This window comes from Ictalurus punctatus, unplaced genomic scaffold (genome assembly GCF_001660625.3).
Source record: "Ictalurus punctatus breed USDA103 unplaced genomic scaffold, Coco_2.0 tig00006292, whole genome shotgun sequence".
Taxonomy (NCBI): domain Eukaryota; kingdom Metazoa; phylum Chordata; class Actinopteri; order Siluriformes; family Ictaluridae; genus Ictalurus; species Ictalurus punctatus.
In genome coordinates this window covers 20,950-37,088 of record NW_026521111.1, presented here as the reverse complement: position 1 = coordinate 37,088, position 16,139 = coordinate 20,950, and the positions used below count along the sequence as shown (strand labels likewise).

Genomic DNA, 16,139 nt, shown 5'->3' with positions numbered 1-16,139 from the left:
TGGGTAAGAAATCTGACATGATATTACTATTAATCTCTGTCTTCTTTTTTAACCCGTTCAGGATAATTATCGTTGTAATGTAATAATGTATGATACATTACCTTAATCTTTGAAATTTCAACTAATATTAGAAATACATTTCTATTCTCATCGCTGCTCCTATGTAAATTAATGCGTTCCGTAGGTGGCCTCATCTATTTCACTGGAGAAGATCCACAAAGGCAAGGCAAATTTATTTGTATAGCACATTTTCAGCAACAGGGTAATTCAAAGTGCTTTACATAAAAGCAACACAAAGCAACATTTAAAAAGAAGACATTAAAAAGAGTTCATACACATTATATAAAATTAAAAAAAGATTAAAAAGGTTACAGTGCAGCATAAGATATTAATTAAAATACCTTGATGATTGATTTAAAAGCAGCAGCAAAAAGAAAATTCTTCAGTCTTGATTTAAAAGAACTGACAGTTTTGGCAGATCTGCAGTTTTCTGGGAGTTTGTTCCAGATATGTGGAGAATAAAAACTAAATGCTGCTTCTCCACATTTAGTTTTGACTCTGAGAACAGAAAGCAGACCTGTTCCAGATGACCTCAGAGGTCTGGATGGTTCATAATGTACCAGTAGATCAGAAATATATATTGGACCCAAACCATTCAGTGCTTTATAAAACAGGGATATAGAATTCCAGAAAGACTCAACAACATGCACATAGTATTTTGTAATTGCCTGTATATACACCTCATAATGTGGTGTAAATACACTACACAATATTTATACACAAAGTTACACACATTATGATGCTATTTTTTCTAATCAGATATGTGTAATCCTTTTTGTATCTAATTTCTTGAAAAGTACACAAGTACTCATTTTCCAACATTATGTGGCAAGATACAATTAAAGCATATAACATACCGCATGCTTTAACAAACCCGTAATTAAACAAGCTTCAATAATGTGGATGTTAGATTCTGGTCTATGGAATTCGCATGACGAATCTTATGAATGACAGACAACAATTATATAGTTTAACAAACTCCATGAATATTTTTAATAAACATGCATGAATTTTAGTAAATGCAGACGAAGTTAAAAGCTGAAAAATGACATTCAATATTGTAACACACAAAATAGCCAGATATAGTTCCTATGTATTGCTAATCAAAGAAAAAAATTATTAGTCAGACATCAAACCCAATGGAATTCTCCGTATATTCAAGCTCATTAGAATTGTACTGTTTGGAGGCTGTCACGCGAGGGAGAGGAATTACAAAATTGAATCTGAACTGGACTAAGGCCCAATTCTTGCAGGACGCACTAGAGATCCCATGTAGCTCTGCTGTGAACAGACAGTGGATATATCTGAATATATGGCATTTCATTTCATTGTTATATACTAGTACTATATGATGCAGTCTGAACCAACAATTTCGGAATCAGTAAACTACAGACATTAGCTACACATTCCTGATCGCAAGAAAGTGAACCACAATTCACTCATAATTTGAAACCTCCAAATCAATCATCAGTATTCACAAAAGGTTTGGAGCATGTATGCACTTTCAGTTATATGCATAGTGGAAAGGTTTTTGCTTTTCAAAGGGATATAAAAACTAATGAGTCAGTCAACAGTGTTACACAATGGCACATTTGTATGAATGAGAAAAGAAAAAGAACCACAGAAGTTGTAGATTTAAATTCTAACCTTCATCATAAACACTCATAATGTGTTTCTTGACACTTTTCCTGCCTGGGGCATTTTTTAGGTAGCTGCCGATGGCCTCTCTGCAACCGGCAACAGTATATTCACGTCCATGTGCTTGTTCGGCAATATCTGTAACATAAATATCAACAAAAACATTCAGCCTTGGAATGCAATAACAGAGAAAATGTCCGTTTTCTGAAGGCAAGACTTTCTTCTCAAGAGTTTGCAAAGGAGGCATATACCGTCATGTACCGTAATTTCCAGACTATAAACCGCTACCTTTTTCACACGCTTTGAACACTGCGGCTTAAACAATGATGCGGCTAATTTATGGATTTTTATGGGCTAACGAGCTTCATGCCGCCAAAATATTTAGCCTTGTCACATCGGACCAATGAAATTACCGAACAGGTCACAGTGGACCAATGAAACTGTTCGAATTAAATCAAACACACTCACACTAAATTCTTCAGATCAGTCATTTGCGCTTCATGCACACACCCTCATCATGGAAAACACACGAAGAAATGCATTTGATGCAGCTTTCAAGTTAAAGGCGATCGATCTGGCTGTTGAAGAAGGAAATAGAGCTGCTGCACGTAAGCTTGGCACGCACTGTTCAGGAAAAAAGCATTTAAGGTACGTATTTAATTAAAAGTTTAAAAAATCTATTTGTGTAACATCTTTCTGTGTAAATATCTCGCGTTACAACGTGGACACCTGCGGCTTATAGACAAGTGCGGCCTATATATGTACAAAATTTTTTTTCTTTTTAAAGTTAGTGGGTGCGGCTTATATTCAGGTGCGCTCAATAGTCCGAAAATTACGGTATACATTTTTTATCCTTCATACTCACAGTGTACAAGGCCATACACTTCATCCTGATCAGTCAAAGCCAGCTTCCCACCTTTTGGCGCTTTCAACGAAAACATACACCACAGACTGTTCTCCCCGATTCTTTGGAGAATGGAGCGAACTGTCTCTCCGATGCTGCTCCGCCTCATCGTCTTCAAGTAAGCACGCTACAAGAAATTCAAATAAAAAATCTCTGGAATACATGGTCCAACATAAGATACAATTCCATCATTTAGGATTGTATGACAATTTTGATATTATGATCAAAAACTTCAGTTCATGTAAACATATAGATTTATTATTCTGAGATTTATTATTATTGAGTCAAATTCCAGGTGAACATTAAAAAGTTTGACTTACAAAACAGTTGGAGTTTTTCGCTATTCTTCAGTTGTTGTTTATTGTTGTTATTGTTCAGTTGCAAACATACAGCTCTGTATCATCAGCATAACAGTGGAAGTTCATTCCATGTTTACGAATAATTTGACCTAGAGGTAGCATATACAAAGTAAAAAGCAGTGGGCCTCAAACAGAACCTTGTGGAACACCAAATTTAACCTCGGTATGCGTGGAGAAGTCTCCATTTACATCTACGAACTGAACTGATAACGATCGGTCTAATAAGACCTGAGGCAGGAGAGGACTGTTCCCTTAATGCCAACATTTTCTAATCTATCAAGGAGAATAGTGTGATCTATAGTATCAAAAGCTGCACTAAGGTCAAGTAACACAAGCAACGAGACACAACCCTGATCAGAGGTCAGTAGAAGGTCATTTACTACTTTAACTAACGCTCTCTCTGTGCTATGATGAGGTCTAAATCCTGACTGATACATTTCATGAATGTTGTTCCTGTGTAAGTACGAGCATAACTTTGCTGTGTACAACCTTTTCTAAGACCTTGGAGATGAAGGGGAGATGTGATATTGGTCTATAGCTGGACAGTTGAGACGGGTCAGTCAGGTTTTTTAATCAGGGTTTTAATAACTGCTAGTTTAAGTGATTTAGGTACATAGCCAGTGCTAAGGGAAGAGTTGATTATATTTAAAAGTGGTTCAATTACTCCTGGACAAATCTTTTTAAGAAACATGTAGGCACAGGATCTAGTAAGCAAGTTGATGAATTTGCTGAAGAGATTAATGAAGCTAGTTTGGTCTCTCTAAGGGGAGTAAAACATTCTAAACATTGATCCGATATTGCTATATTATCATCTACAGGGTGAGTTATAATACTGTCTGGTTTTAATTTAATAGCCTGAATTTCACATCTAATATTTTCAACTTTACCAATGAAAAATTTGATGAAATCTTCACTGCTATGTAATGATTGAGTGTTTCTCTCTGTAGTGATTTTATTCCTAGTAAATTTTGCTACTGTGTTGAATAGAAATCTAGAATTGTTTTTTTATCTCCTATTAAGGTGGAGAAATAGATTTTTCTAGCCTCGCTAAGAGATTTTCTATATTTCAGTAGGCTCTCCTTCCATGCTGTTTGGAATATCACCAATTTGGTTTGATGCCATTTACGTTCTAATTGTCGAGTTGTCTGTTTTAAGGTTCGCGTTTGATCGTTATACCAGGGTGCTAGCTTTTTCTCTCTAATTATTTTTCATTTGAGTGGAGCCACTCTATCTAGCGTGTAGCGGAGTGTTGACTCCAAGCTTTCAGTTGCCTGATCGAGTTCTGTGGGATCAGACGGTGATCCAAATATAATTGATGTCTCTGGGAGGTTATTTATGAAGCTCGGTGCAGTAGCTGATGTGAAAGTACGTTTTACACGGTAGCGGAGGTGGAAATATTATGATCAATATGTATTATGAACGAGATAAGATAATGGTCTGAGACAACTTCAGACTGTGGAAAAATTACAATATTTTCTATATTTAATCCGTATGTTAGTATGAGGTCAAGAGTGTGACCACCATTATGAGTAGGTCCGATTACGTTCTGATTAATCCCTACTGCATCTAAGATGGACACAACCGCTATTCTCAGAGGGTCTTCCAGGTTATCAAAATGAATATTAAAATCACAGACGATTAATGCTTTATCTACAGAAACAACCAGGTTTGAGATAAAGTTTGCAAATTCACTAAGAAATTCAGTATATGGCCCTGGGGGTCGGTAAATAATAATTAGTGGAATTTACTTATTTTTAGTGGCTACATAAGTTATGCTGGTATAAAGAATTTCAAAAGAATTAAATTTATGACTAGGTTTTTGTGTGACGCCTAGATTTTGACTATGGATGAGACCAACACCTCCTCCTCTACCAGTTGAACGAGGCTGATGTACATAACTGTATCCAGGAGGACTGGCTTCATTTAATGCTAGGTACTCGTTTGGTTTAATCCAAGTCTCCGTTAAACACATTAAATTACATCCCTGATCAGTAATGATTTCGTTAACAATAAGAGCCTTAGACGCAAGAGATCTAATGTTTAATAGCCCTAGCTTCAGATTAAAGGTGCTGGATGTGCATTCAGTATGATATAATTTTAGGTTAATTAGGTTACTAAAACAAACATTCTGAAATTGTCTATGTATTTGTATAGCTCAGGGAACAGACACAGTCTCCATAGTATGTACTACAGGTGTTAAACTATTAATTGAACATTGCTTATGATGAACATTATTGTAGGAAGATGTGCTTACGGTAGGCAGTCACTTGGTTTGTAGTGTCTTGGAGATGTTGTCTGACAGCAGTTCCGCTCCGAAGCTGCTGGAGTGCAGGCCATCAGGACGAAACAACCTAGGACGCTCCCAGAACAGATTCCAGTTATTAACAAACAGCAGATTCCTGTTAATTACACCAAGAAACTAACCAATCATTTAATGCTAGAAGTCTACTGAACTTTTCAGCTCCACATCTGTATGAGGGAAGAGGTCCAGAGACGATGATCTTCGCGGTGGGTGATCTGCCTCATACCGTCTCGATCAGGCTGGCCCTCTTCAGAACCTCTGTCTGCCGAAGCCTGATGTTTGCCCCCGCATGCGGCACGACTGCTCCAATGCACTCGTCCTTCTTCAGGATTCCTGGTAGCTGCTCAGCGACATCAAGGACACAAGCAAAAGAAAAATTGTGTGTGCACCTTACCCTTTGTTGAAGCGACGCGGACATTTCGCACAATGTAGTTCCCAACGATTGCACAGGATCAATCTTATTTTGTTAAGAGCATTAATATTTTGTAGATTCAGCAAGGGGTATGTAAACTTCCGACCGCAACTGTGTACCCACCCAGCTACCAAGCACACACACACACAAATTCCACCATTTAAAAACAGCAAGGATTTTTTTAAAACAATTTTTTATAAACAATTAAAAATAAACTACAGTAGGAACATTTTAACAAATACCACAAAAACACCACAGTTAAAACACTACATACCTTCCTTTTGCAAAAGACTTCTCTTGCACCACACTCTTGATCTGATGCCAGCTGGAGCCACCTCTTCATGGTCCTCTCGACCTCCATCTCTGCAGCATTAGCCGTAAAGAGGTTTCTATGAACTTTGGAATAAAGCAATACATATCATACAGTCATTATGAATCTTAAGCATTAACTATGCTTATACCATGGTCACTGTGAATACTGGATTCTGATTGGCTGGAAGGTGTGCATTATAACCGTTTATTGCACAGGTAGTTCCCGTCAGATTGATCACCGTAATCATTTCTAGGTCAATGCGCAGCCTACATGCACACACGCACAGACACTCGAGCATACAGAGACATTCATATGAACAGACACATCTTGCCAGCGCTTTCTGCAACTTTAACAATAAAAATAGCTTTGCTGGTGAAAAGCTACATGATATTTCTCAGCAACGAGGTGGTACCATCACTGTTTCTGAAGTAATTCAACTCTTAGTTTTACTACACTACTGCTGCGCAACACTGACTGCTGAGAGGCACCTATGATGCACGTAATTCATACACGCTTGATCTCTCTCTCTCCTTCTCTCTCTCTCTGATAGATATCTGTCAATTCATTCAAATAAATGCAATCTCATCACACTACTTTACCTCTGTGTCTGATTTATAATGGGCAAAATTCCAGATCTAACGACCTAACTAATAGAAATTAACGATCATTTTAAACTTCTAATCAAAGTTTGCACTTCTAAACCAATGACAGCTTTAACATTATTAATTGTGGAAAGACCATGGTATAGGCGGGGTAATCCATGGCTAGGTGTGCATTAAACGATTTGAACGAGTGGATCATTTCCTCCACATCATGCACTAAAATCGTTTAATGCACATCTAGCCGTGGATTACCCCTTACATATCATCTGAGAGAGACAGCTAATTCTGTATGTAAACAGATATACTTACCAATCACGACCTCTCCGAGTTGGAGAGCGGACAGTGAAGTCTTTCTATTGATTCCCCTCCAATTGAGGTTCTTTTCCAGGGAGTTAGTAATCACCAATATGCACCAGGTGCAGTTGAGCACATCCGCCCTGTCAATAAGCTCCAACCAGTTTACCTGAAACTGAGGATTCTTAAAACAATAATATAATATAAAATAATATAATATATAAAATTAATAAGCATGTATTGCCTCGTCAAAAGTGTCAGTGCTTCTCACTACTTCTGCAGTTACCCTGCCCTGTGTGTTTTCCATGTTTTCCTCCTCTACCAAATATTAGGTCATAACTGTTCCCTCATATCAAAGTGGTGTTCAATGTTGTGCTTTGAGTACGAGTGTGTCACCTTGAGAAAACAGAAATGCTCTCAGTAGCTGTGTAATTGTGCAAGCAGTTGTTAACAAAAAAAAGAGAAAAAATTCTCACCAGATTTTGCTTGTAATCTGGGCTCTGTTGCATCCTTCGCTCCAGACTACACAGTTGAGGAAGGTCTTGCAGGGGCAGTAAATCTTCATCAATATCCAAAGGCTGCACCTGGACCTCCTGTAGTTGAAGCAATCTCAGTGGTTTGTTGGTCCAGCACCATCTCTAATTTAGTTAACACCTCCCTCAGCATGGCTATGGTAAAGAAGTTAACAATATTTACAAACGATACACACTACAAAACTGTACAACTCCATCCTCAGTCTTATTCCTAACCTACACAATTCCAGTAAGATGGCTGAGTGGAAATCATGGTTAATTAATACCTAAAAGAAAGTCAATCAGAAAGCAGAAGAATACGCTCATATGGCATATCGTCCACTCTTTCCAGACTCTGTGAAAGAGTCTAAAATATTGACTATATTGCCAAATTCTACAATGTTTCATGAAAAATACAACTTTGAATATGCTCTCAAAGCATGAGGGAATAGCAATAGCGATGTGCTGAACAAATATCTGCATGTTTTACACCTTGGTGGTCTTTACCCAGACACTTCCACGTCTGACTGGAGGTCTGGCCAGGTCCTGCCCTCTTTATCGCTGTCTTTAAAATACAGTTGCATTTAAACATTATTCAATCCCTTCAGGATCACTCAAAGAGACAAAAAATTAGTATATTGCTAGACTAAGGCTAAGAATTGCACATAAGAAATACAGTGTTGAGCCGAACAACAGGTCTGTTATACTGCCAAGTGGACAATATAATCTAATAACAGGACACAGCATGCTGCAAACTGTGTGGGTTTTCTGACACAACATATTAAAAAAGTTAAATAAAAAGTAGTAAAACAGGAAAGGGGAGGAATAAACTAGGAGTTTATCTTATTTGTACAGCAATTAAAAAAGCTTTATAAAAAAAAAGTGTCGAGCTGCCTCTTAAGCTAAATTAGCTAGCCGGCTAGCTAGCTGCTAGTACGCCATCTGATGTTCTCGTCACAATCACACATACCATTGAAAAGATTTTTAAAAAACATTTTCTCCATGACATTTTAAATATCAAACAACATTGTAGACTGAAATTACTCAATTAAATTACTTACCTTCTTCAGCTGAAATGATTCCTCTTGAAAACGAAGAATGACTGCAGCCTCGAGTATCCTAACTGATTTAACCGTCAAAAGTGTTTTCCAGGCGGCTGAGCTCCTTAATTTTAGCTGAATTGAGCCGACAGTGGCGCATTTCTACCAGAATCGGCCCAAATGTGCTTGCTATCTGGGAACTGTTCATCACCCGATGTAACGGCCGAATGTTCCAAAAAAGTCTAAGCTTTTTACCAAATAAATGTAAAGTAACAATTTCATCAATGATAACTCTTCAACGCCCAGGGAAAAAAATCAGCGATGATCGGCCTGGAGCTGGCCAGAGTCTGTGCGACATGACGCTCCCTCCCCGGGCTATGTCTGAGTGCTTTCCCCGCTGCACGGAGCGCCGTCCATATAATTTTGGACACTTAAAAATATTCGCTTAAAAATTCTCTTCGAAACTATTATGATATATTATATATATGGCAATGTAGCTCAGTTAGTTAGTGTGTGGTGGTAAGAACGCCAAGGTCGCTGGTTAGAATCTCAGGGCTGATTACATTTTTGCATCTTCTAGAACTCAATTAAAAATCTTCTATTGTAGCACTACTTGCAGTGTTCTCTGCTTGATATATTGCTTTGCTTGTATTTTCTCATTTGTAAGTCTGGTGAAGGATACGGGAATGAGCACAGACGCGGCCAAATAAAAAAATAAAGGAAAAAATATATAATAATAATAAAAAATTTAAAAATAAAAACATGGATTCCATGCTGCAGCAACTAATGGAGGCCAGCCTCCAGCAGCTGACGATAACATCTGCAGCAGCCGATAAGCGAGCAGAAACGTACAGGTTCCACGTGAACCTGTTGAAGAGGTGAAAAATGCTCCTCACACTACTGCCACCTGGGTGCTGAACAGACAGTCATTTCAGCACCACTGTTGTCGACTGCAGCAGAGCATGAGGTGGGGAAATAGAGCACAAATTGCGGCAGATAAACACTGCAACTCCTCACCCTCTCAGAGAAGACTGGAGAGGATAAAAGGGCATCACAACCTCAGCAGCTTGAGCAGCTTTTGTCTACGCTGATCAATTCGGTTCTATGTCTTGCAGATGACGATGATGACAGCAATTCTCTCCCCCCCACTACCTACGCTTCCTCCGCACTCTGCTACCGACCTACACCACTCTGCCTGGCCCATAGCGACCACACTCCTCTCTAACACCTCCCTCACAGACTGCTGCCCCAGGACAGAGTGTCCCATGACCCTTCTGCACTCCCATTCTACAAAATAAAAGCTCTCTTAACCAGTCTCACTCTGTCTGTGTTCCACCTGCCGCTGCTGCTACACTATAAAACATTCAACCTTTCGTTCTTGAGATGTCACACTAAACAAGAATCTCATGCAAAAGCAAGGACACACAGAAGCATGGAATGATGGCAAAACCGTAGCTAGCCAAAAAAAAACAATAAAGGGCCTTGAGTTCCTAAACATGAAACTGCTGTGACCTCTTATATTTTTGGATCAATTCCAAATACTAATTGAGTCATCTGCTGGTTACAACAACAATATAGTCTATAGAATTCCTACAAACATTCAACCACTGGTTGAGATATTGCATTAATGAGAACCTCAGATGGATGGACAGACTTAGTGGTGGAGGAATAAAAAATAAATAAAAGGTCTGCATAAATACTAAACTCGGACACACTTATCTAACGTTATGGGGTGTAGTAATGACCAACTAGTGTTATCTACTTAGTAAATCTGAGAAAGTTATGTTTTAATAACTTTACTGTCCCATAGTTCTTCATTTTAAACACTTTTCTTGTTGATACTTACAAACGAGTAACCATTTCCTTCAGACTACTCACCTTTCACGACTTCTTTTTGCCTGCCTTCTTCATTTGTAGACGCGTTTAAAAAATGTGCATGTTCATGATATATCTATGCAACTCTACAAGTATCGGCACCCTATCTGCCTTTCTTTCTTTTTTAAAACTAGTTAGTAATATTCATTGCCATATCATAAGTAATTAGAAAAAATGTAATCTATGGTGTCATCTGGTGACAAATTGAGCATGCTTTAGCTACTTTCCCTAAAAAGAGTTGTGAAAGCTGGTTGACATGCTGTAGCGCAGTAAGGGAGTGATGGCTGCATGGACAGGAGTTGTGAACAGTGCTCACCCTACACTCGGGACAGCTGACTGAGGGGACAGAGTTGGAGTCCTGAGGACACTCCAGAGAGCAGAGACACTCCACACAGAAGAGCACATGGGGCAGCCTCCCCACAACCTTACCCTCTGTAAACAGCAATAAAACCACCAAAAAAACATCAAGTGCACTTATTTATGAAGCTAAACATCACATAGGGAAATTTCCCCCACTGCTCTTCTTAACATTTCACATGGCTAACATTTGCTGTGTGGAATTTGGTTATTTATCATTTTTAAGAAACCACGCTGCAAAAAAAAAAAAAAAAGAAAATTAAGCTTTAATGCAAGACGTTAGCTAGCTAGCCAACTAAACTCAAGCTAACTCGAAGGCCATGTTTATCAATTAAGTCTCACTGTTTAACTTTAAAACGCTCACATTGAGGATGTAGTCTGCTAATTGTCAAAGGTTCACTAGCTAATTAGGTTAATTAGGTGTGTTCTGAACCCACATTGCATTCAGCGCATTCAGCAGTGTGTAACCAAGATGCGTCCGGAAAATACTTGTATAAGTAAATACAGAGAATTTGTTTAAAACATTTTTTTACCAGACAACGTGTACGGTAAGCCACAATTATTACATGCCACTGTAGCGTCCATTATGATGCTTTTTCACCGCGCACTTCACTTCCTTCAATGATGGAAAGCACTGGCTCTTTTAAGTGAACCGAATCCTTTGGCTTAGCTCTTCAATATGAGTCGATTCCTTCGGCTTCCGTACGGATCACTGCCATTTTTCTGAATCAGATTCAGAATCAGTTTTATTGGTCAAGTATGCTCGCACACTCAAGCAGGGATATGTATCATGCTATATAATTTAGCTAACAAACTGTCACCAAAGTAGCCGTGATGTGAAAACATGTAAACAGATGGGGGTGGGGATGTAAAATAAATGAATAGATTTAAAGTGCATTACATTTATTCACTTAGCGGATGCTTTTATCTAAAGCGACTAACAAATGAGAAAAATACAAGCAAAGCGATATATATCTAGCAGAGAACAATACAAGTAGTACCAGTAGTAACAAGTAAGAACTGTTCAACTGAGTTAGATATTTTATTTATTTCATTCCTACAAAAACTAAATTCTAACACTGAAAATTAGTTTTTTTAAAAAAGGAGGGAGATATTTGAAAGATTAGGCTTTTAAAAACATCAGCAAATTTACATATAATTAGCTGCTTTCATTCAATTCAATTTATTTTGTAATTACTAAAAAAAAGATATCACAATACCAGGTGGATGGTGGCTTAGTGGTTAGCACGTTCGCCTCACTCCAGGGTCGGGGGCTCGATTCCCACTGAGGCCCTGTGTGTGCGGAGTTTTCATGTTCTCCCCGTGCTGTGGGGGTTTCCTCCGGGTACTCCGGTTTCCTCCCCCAGTCCAAAGACATGCATGGTAGGCTGATTGGCATGTCTAAAAGTGTCCGTAGTGTATGAATGGGTGTGCGAGTGTGTATGTGATTGTGCCGTAATGGATTGGCCTGTCCAGGATATACTTGTGCCCGATGCTCCCTGGGATAGGCGCCAGGTTCCCCGTGACCCTGAAGGATAAGTAGTATTGAAGATGGATGGATGGATATCACCTTACCTACAACATCATAGAAAAGTGTATTGTGACCTAATTTATCGCAATATCTATAACCAATTTATGGTTGTTGTTGTTTTGTTGTGTTTACATAGTTAATATTAACTAGCCTAGATAAACACAACAAAACAACAATAACAACAATAAATTGGAGTTGTTCCTTGTAATATATGACTTATATGTAAAGAATGAAATTGCTAAATGCAAAAAATATGTATAATAAATAATTGTAATCGTTTATACAATAACTGATATGTATATCACAGGTCACAGTGACATTGTATTGAAGATTAAGAATACTCTTTAAGGGCCATGAATGAAGGCCTCTGGAAAGAAACCGTTCTTGTGCCTGGTGTATTGGAAGTTCAAATAAAGTGTGTCCAAGCCGTGTCCAGAAAATATTATGGTCTGGGATGTATTGCCTTCATTGCTTAACTAGTCTCATGTTCAGTGAGAACACATTAAAAAGACCAAATCAGCAGCTGATTTTATCATATGCATGTGAGGAAACCATGTCCTGCGCTGTGGTTATCTTCATTAAACATCATTGTAGCCAAGCCTTCATATTCCTACACCTGAGTTTACAAAAAAAAAAAAAAAACACATTATATCATGGTAACTATAACACCAGTCGCATACAAACTAGTAAATTATGTGCCCTTTGTGCTTGTGCTGTTGGATCTTCGATACGAAGGTAAGAAGGTACTGACTTCATATACTGGATAGATAGTGTGGAAACTGAACTGTCACACAGCTGTACAGATTCTACAGAAATACTTTTCATTAGACCTCACTAGTCTTAAGGAATGAATCTCACAAGTTTCTTCTAGTGCACTAAGTAGTACTCTACATACAAAGCCAAGCTTTTCTATAGACTCTAAAGAGATGTGACTTGATAATGAGACCTCTCTGTGCTGATGATTATGATAAAGTCCAAGATAATGATGTGTGCTTTGTATTTAAAAAATGACACAGGAAAATTAGTGTCCATGTCTTTTATCAATAATAATAATAATAATAATAATAATAATAATAATAATAATAATAATTGCAAGCATAGTGAAATGCAATGGTATTATTCTACCCAACCATTTGTCACTATATTTTTACTTTACTATATCCTGGCCTGAGTTTACTTTTGATTAAAGGAGTGCTATGCAGCAGTGAGAACAGTGTCGAGAAGCACCTGGAGATGGGGAAGAAGCTCCTGGCTGCCGGACAGCTGGCCGACGCACTTTCCCATTTCCACGCAGCTGTTGGTGAGTCGGTGAGCTTTTCTCAGAAAGTCACCAGCAATCATTTCTTTATTTCTGCAAAAAAAAATATTCTGTCTGAATCTTAACCGACCACTTTCTGACATCCGTGTGTAGACGGTGACCCGAAAAAATACTTGGCCTACTACAGAAGAGCCACCGTCTACCTGGCCACGGACAAGTCTAAATCCGCTTTACCGGATCTAAGCAAAGTCATCGAGTGTCATGATTCCCCTTGAAGCAGCGTGCTCTAAGCGCGAATGCGCGAGCACCTGCTTTTCCATTGTTGACAGTAGTGACATCTGGACACGTGTGTTTTGTTTATGTTTCTGTCACGTCTCCTCCCTGTTCTGTCATTGGCTGGGATTTCACGTGTGTCTGTATTTTGCCCTCAGCAAGTTTAGAGGCTGATCAGTTTAGACGCTGATCATGTCCACATATATACCGCGCGCCTCCCAGCACACAACGCGGAAGATTATCCTAGAGTTAGATTGGTTTGTTTAGTAGTCATAGTCACGGTCCATGTTTAGAGTTCGTTCACGCTGGATTATCCGCTCCCAGTTCCTCGTCATAGTTCATGTTTCTCGTTTAGTTTATCGACCCTGTTTTCCGTGACACGACCTTGATTCATGTTTAACCCTGTGTATGCCTGTTTGCCGATCGCCTGACCTTCGCCTGTTTTGGATCACGTTTTGGATTTGTCTGCCTGTCTCTCTTTTAAAATAAACAACTGTTCATACTGCAATTGCATCCGTCTTATCTCCGCTCCGTCACGATACGTGACATCGAGTTAAACCTGATTTCACATCGGTGAGTTTTACTCCATGATAAGACATGAAAAGAAGATTGACATGCATCATGTTGAAAAGAGTTGGTGGTAACAGGTGATTTGTCACAGGCAAGACTTCAGAGAGGGAGCCTACTGTAACTCTTTGACTTGTCATTAAAGGAAAATTAAGTCATTAAAGGAAAATTAAGTCATTAAAGGAAAAATCCACCATGAACAACTTGCATATTGATCTTTATAATTAACAGGTGGCATCCAGGATTCATTTTGTAGTGAAAATTTTGAGTTTACTTTTTTAGTTTAGACTTCTTTCATTGACCTGTTGGTCATTTTTCACTTTGGTTTCTTGTATTGCCCACAATCAAGTTTGACAACATGCTAATATTGGTGACAGTAAAATCGCTATCTGTAGATTTCCCCCTGAGCTCCCTCCCCATAAAGAGTCTAGTTTCTAATCATCCCTAATCAAGCACAGCTTCATACGAGTCTTTATTAGCTGAATTAACTGCCGTAGATGGCCTAGACTAAATTAGAGCTGGGACTGATCCCCTGAATCAGAGTTCATCACATCTATGCAGCCATTAAGGACTTTGAAAGTGCTAAGGAGTACAGCGAGAATGACTGTCACCTACCCTTTGGCTTCTTAGGTTGATATTGAAGTGTGTCATGTTTTAATGTGTTCTAAACGGCTGGGCTTGTGTGAACACTAGGATAGCCCAGAAGAAGCTCATTAAAGCCTACAGGAGTTCTCACAGCAGTGACACCCAGACAACGTCCAGGATCCTGAAGAGAAGAACAAGGCTGAGAAGAAGTTCATAGACATCCCACAGGCCAAGGAAGTGCTCACTGAGCCAGGTAAACCCTCAATCAGTTTTGTCTGCTAATATAAAAATACCAAGCTAAGCCGTTTTTTGATGTTGGTTTTTGTGTCCCATGCTTGAATAGTTTTACATAGATGAGGAATACAGTATATAAGTATGTAAGTACAGCTGCAGATAAAGAAGGATGAATCAGATTGGAATTCAGATCAAATTAACAGAAATTATGGTTGTGACTTGGTGATTAGTGGGGATGTTGAACACAGTCTGTGATATGTTTTTGATTTTTTGCTAATACAGATCTGCCAAAATAACTAACAGTCAAAGAGAAATAAACATGCATTTTGTTGGAAAGGACGGATCGGATCCATGCTTGCAGCATAAACGGTTAATTGTATTGGTTGAACTGATATTTAACTGTAATCTGCAGAAATATTATGATATCATATATAGGGAAATTAGCCAGCGGTGGGTGGAGACAGACACACGGGAGGCCGTCGTAACGTTAACAAATGAGATTTATTTTTATTTTTATTTATAACGTTCTGGAGTGTGTGTGTGTGTGTGTGTGTGACAGCGTGTGGTGAGAGGTCAGTGTATTGCGGGGTTGCCAGAGTCGCTCCGGGGCTTTCCGGTGAAACAAGGGCTCTTCTCAGACGTCAGGCAACGCCGCGTTTGTAGTCAGGGACCGGAGAATTCGCTCGGGTCCGGGTCGTCTGAAAGAAAACATACAATACCAACAATACTGATAACTGGCAGTAATCCAGGCACACTTCATGTGAGAGAATTCTCTCCTTTCGAGCGGAAAAGCGGCCTTTTATACTCTCCCTTCGTCTGCTGGATGGTGGAATTTTCACGTGCGGCGCGCCATTCATCACCAGAGGGTGTGTCTGCGGCTCCGCCCCACCTCCACGTGCTTTCCGACTGTCCAAAACATTGAAGCGGGGCTGTCTCTTCAGCGCCAGCGCGGCAGTCGCGGGAGGAGCGATTTTAGTTCCTTGTGCGCCGGCTGTCGGTCTGTCGCGACACATACAGTATAAG

General features: G+C 39.1%; 2 long non-coding RNA genes across 14 annotated transcripts; one reads left to right on the top strand and one right to left on the bottom strand.

Moving 5' to 3' along the window:
- Positions 1-342: 342 nt before the first annotated feature.
- On the bottom strand, positions 343-13,728 carry LOC108261223 (uncharacterized). Of its 13 annotated transcripts, none has more exons than XR_008395371.1 (11): positions 13,661-13,728; positions 13,427-13,550; positions 11,889-12,243; positions 8,458-11,391; positions 7,361-7,552; positions 6,900-7,059; positions 5,950-6,071; positions 5,216-5,603; positions 2,923-3,050; positions 2,564-2,729; positions 343-1,836 (listed from the first exon to the last, which is right to left on the bottom strand). It is a non-coding gene; the product is annotated as an uncharacterized LOC108261223 (long non-coding RNA). The 13 variants fall into 13 exon arrangements; XR_008395373.1 differs by having other exon boundaries at positions 13,692-13,728; XR_008395372.1 differs by having other exon boundaries at positions 13,640-13,724.
- LOC128631197 (uncharacterized) lies at positions 11,130-15,026 on the top strand. Its single transcript, XR_008395382.1, has 3 exons — positions 11,130-11,216; positions 13,389-13,499; positions 14,991-15,026. It is a non-coding gene; the product is annotated as an uncharacterized LOC128631197 (long non-coding RNA).
- Positions 15,027-16,139: the final 1,113 nt, after the last annotated feature.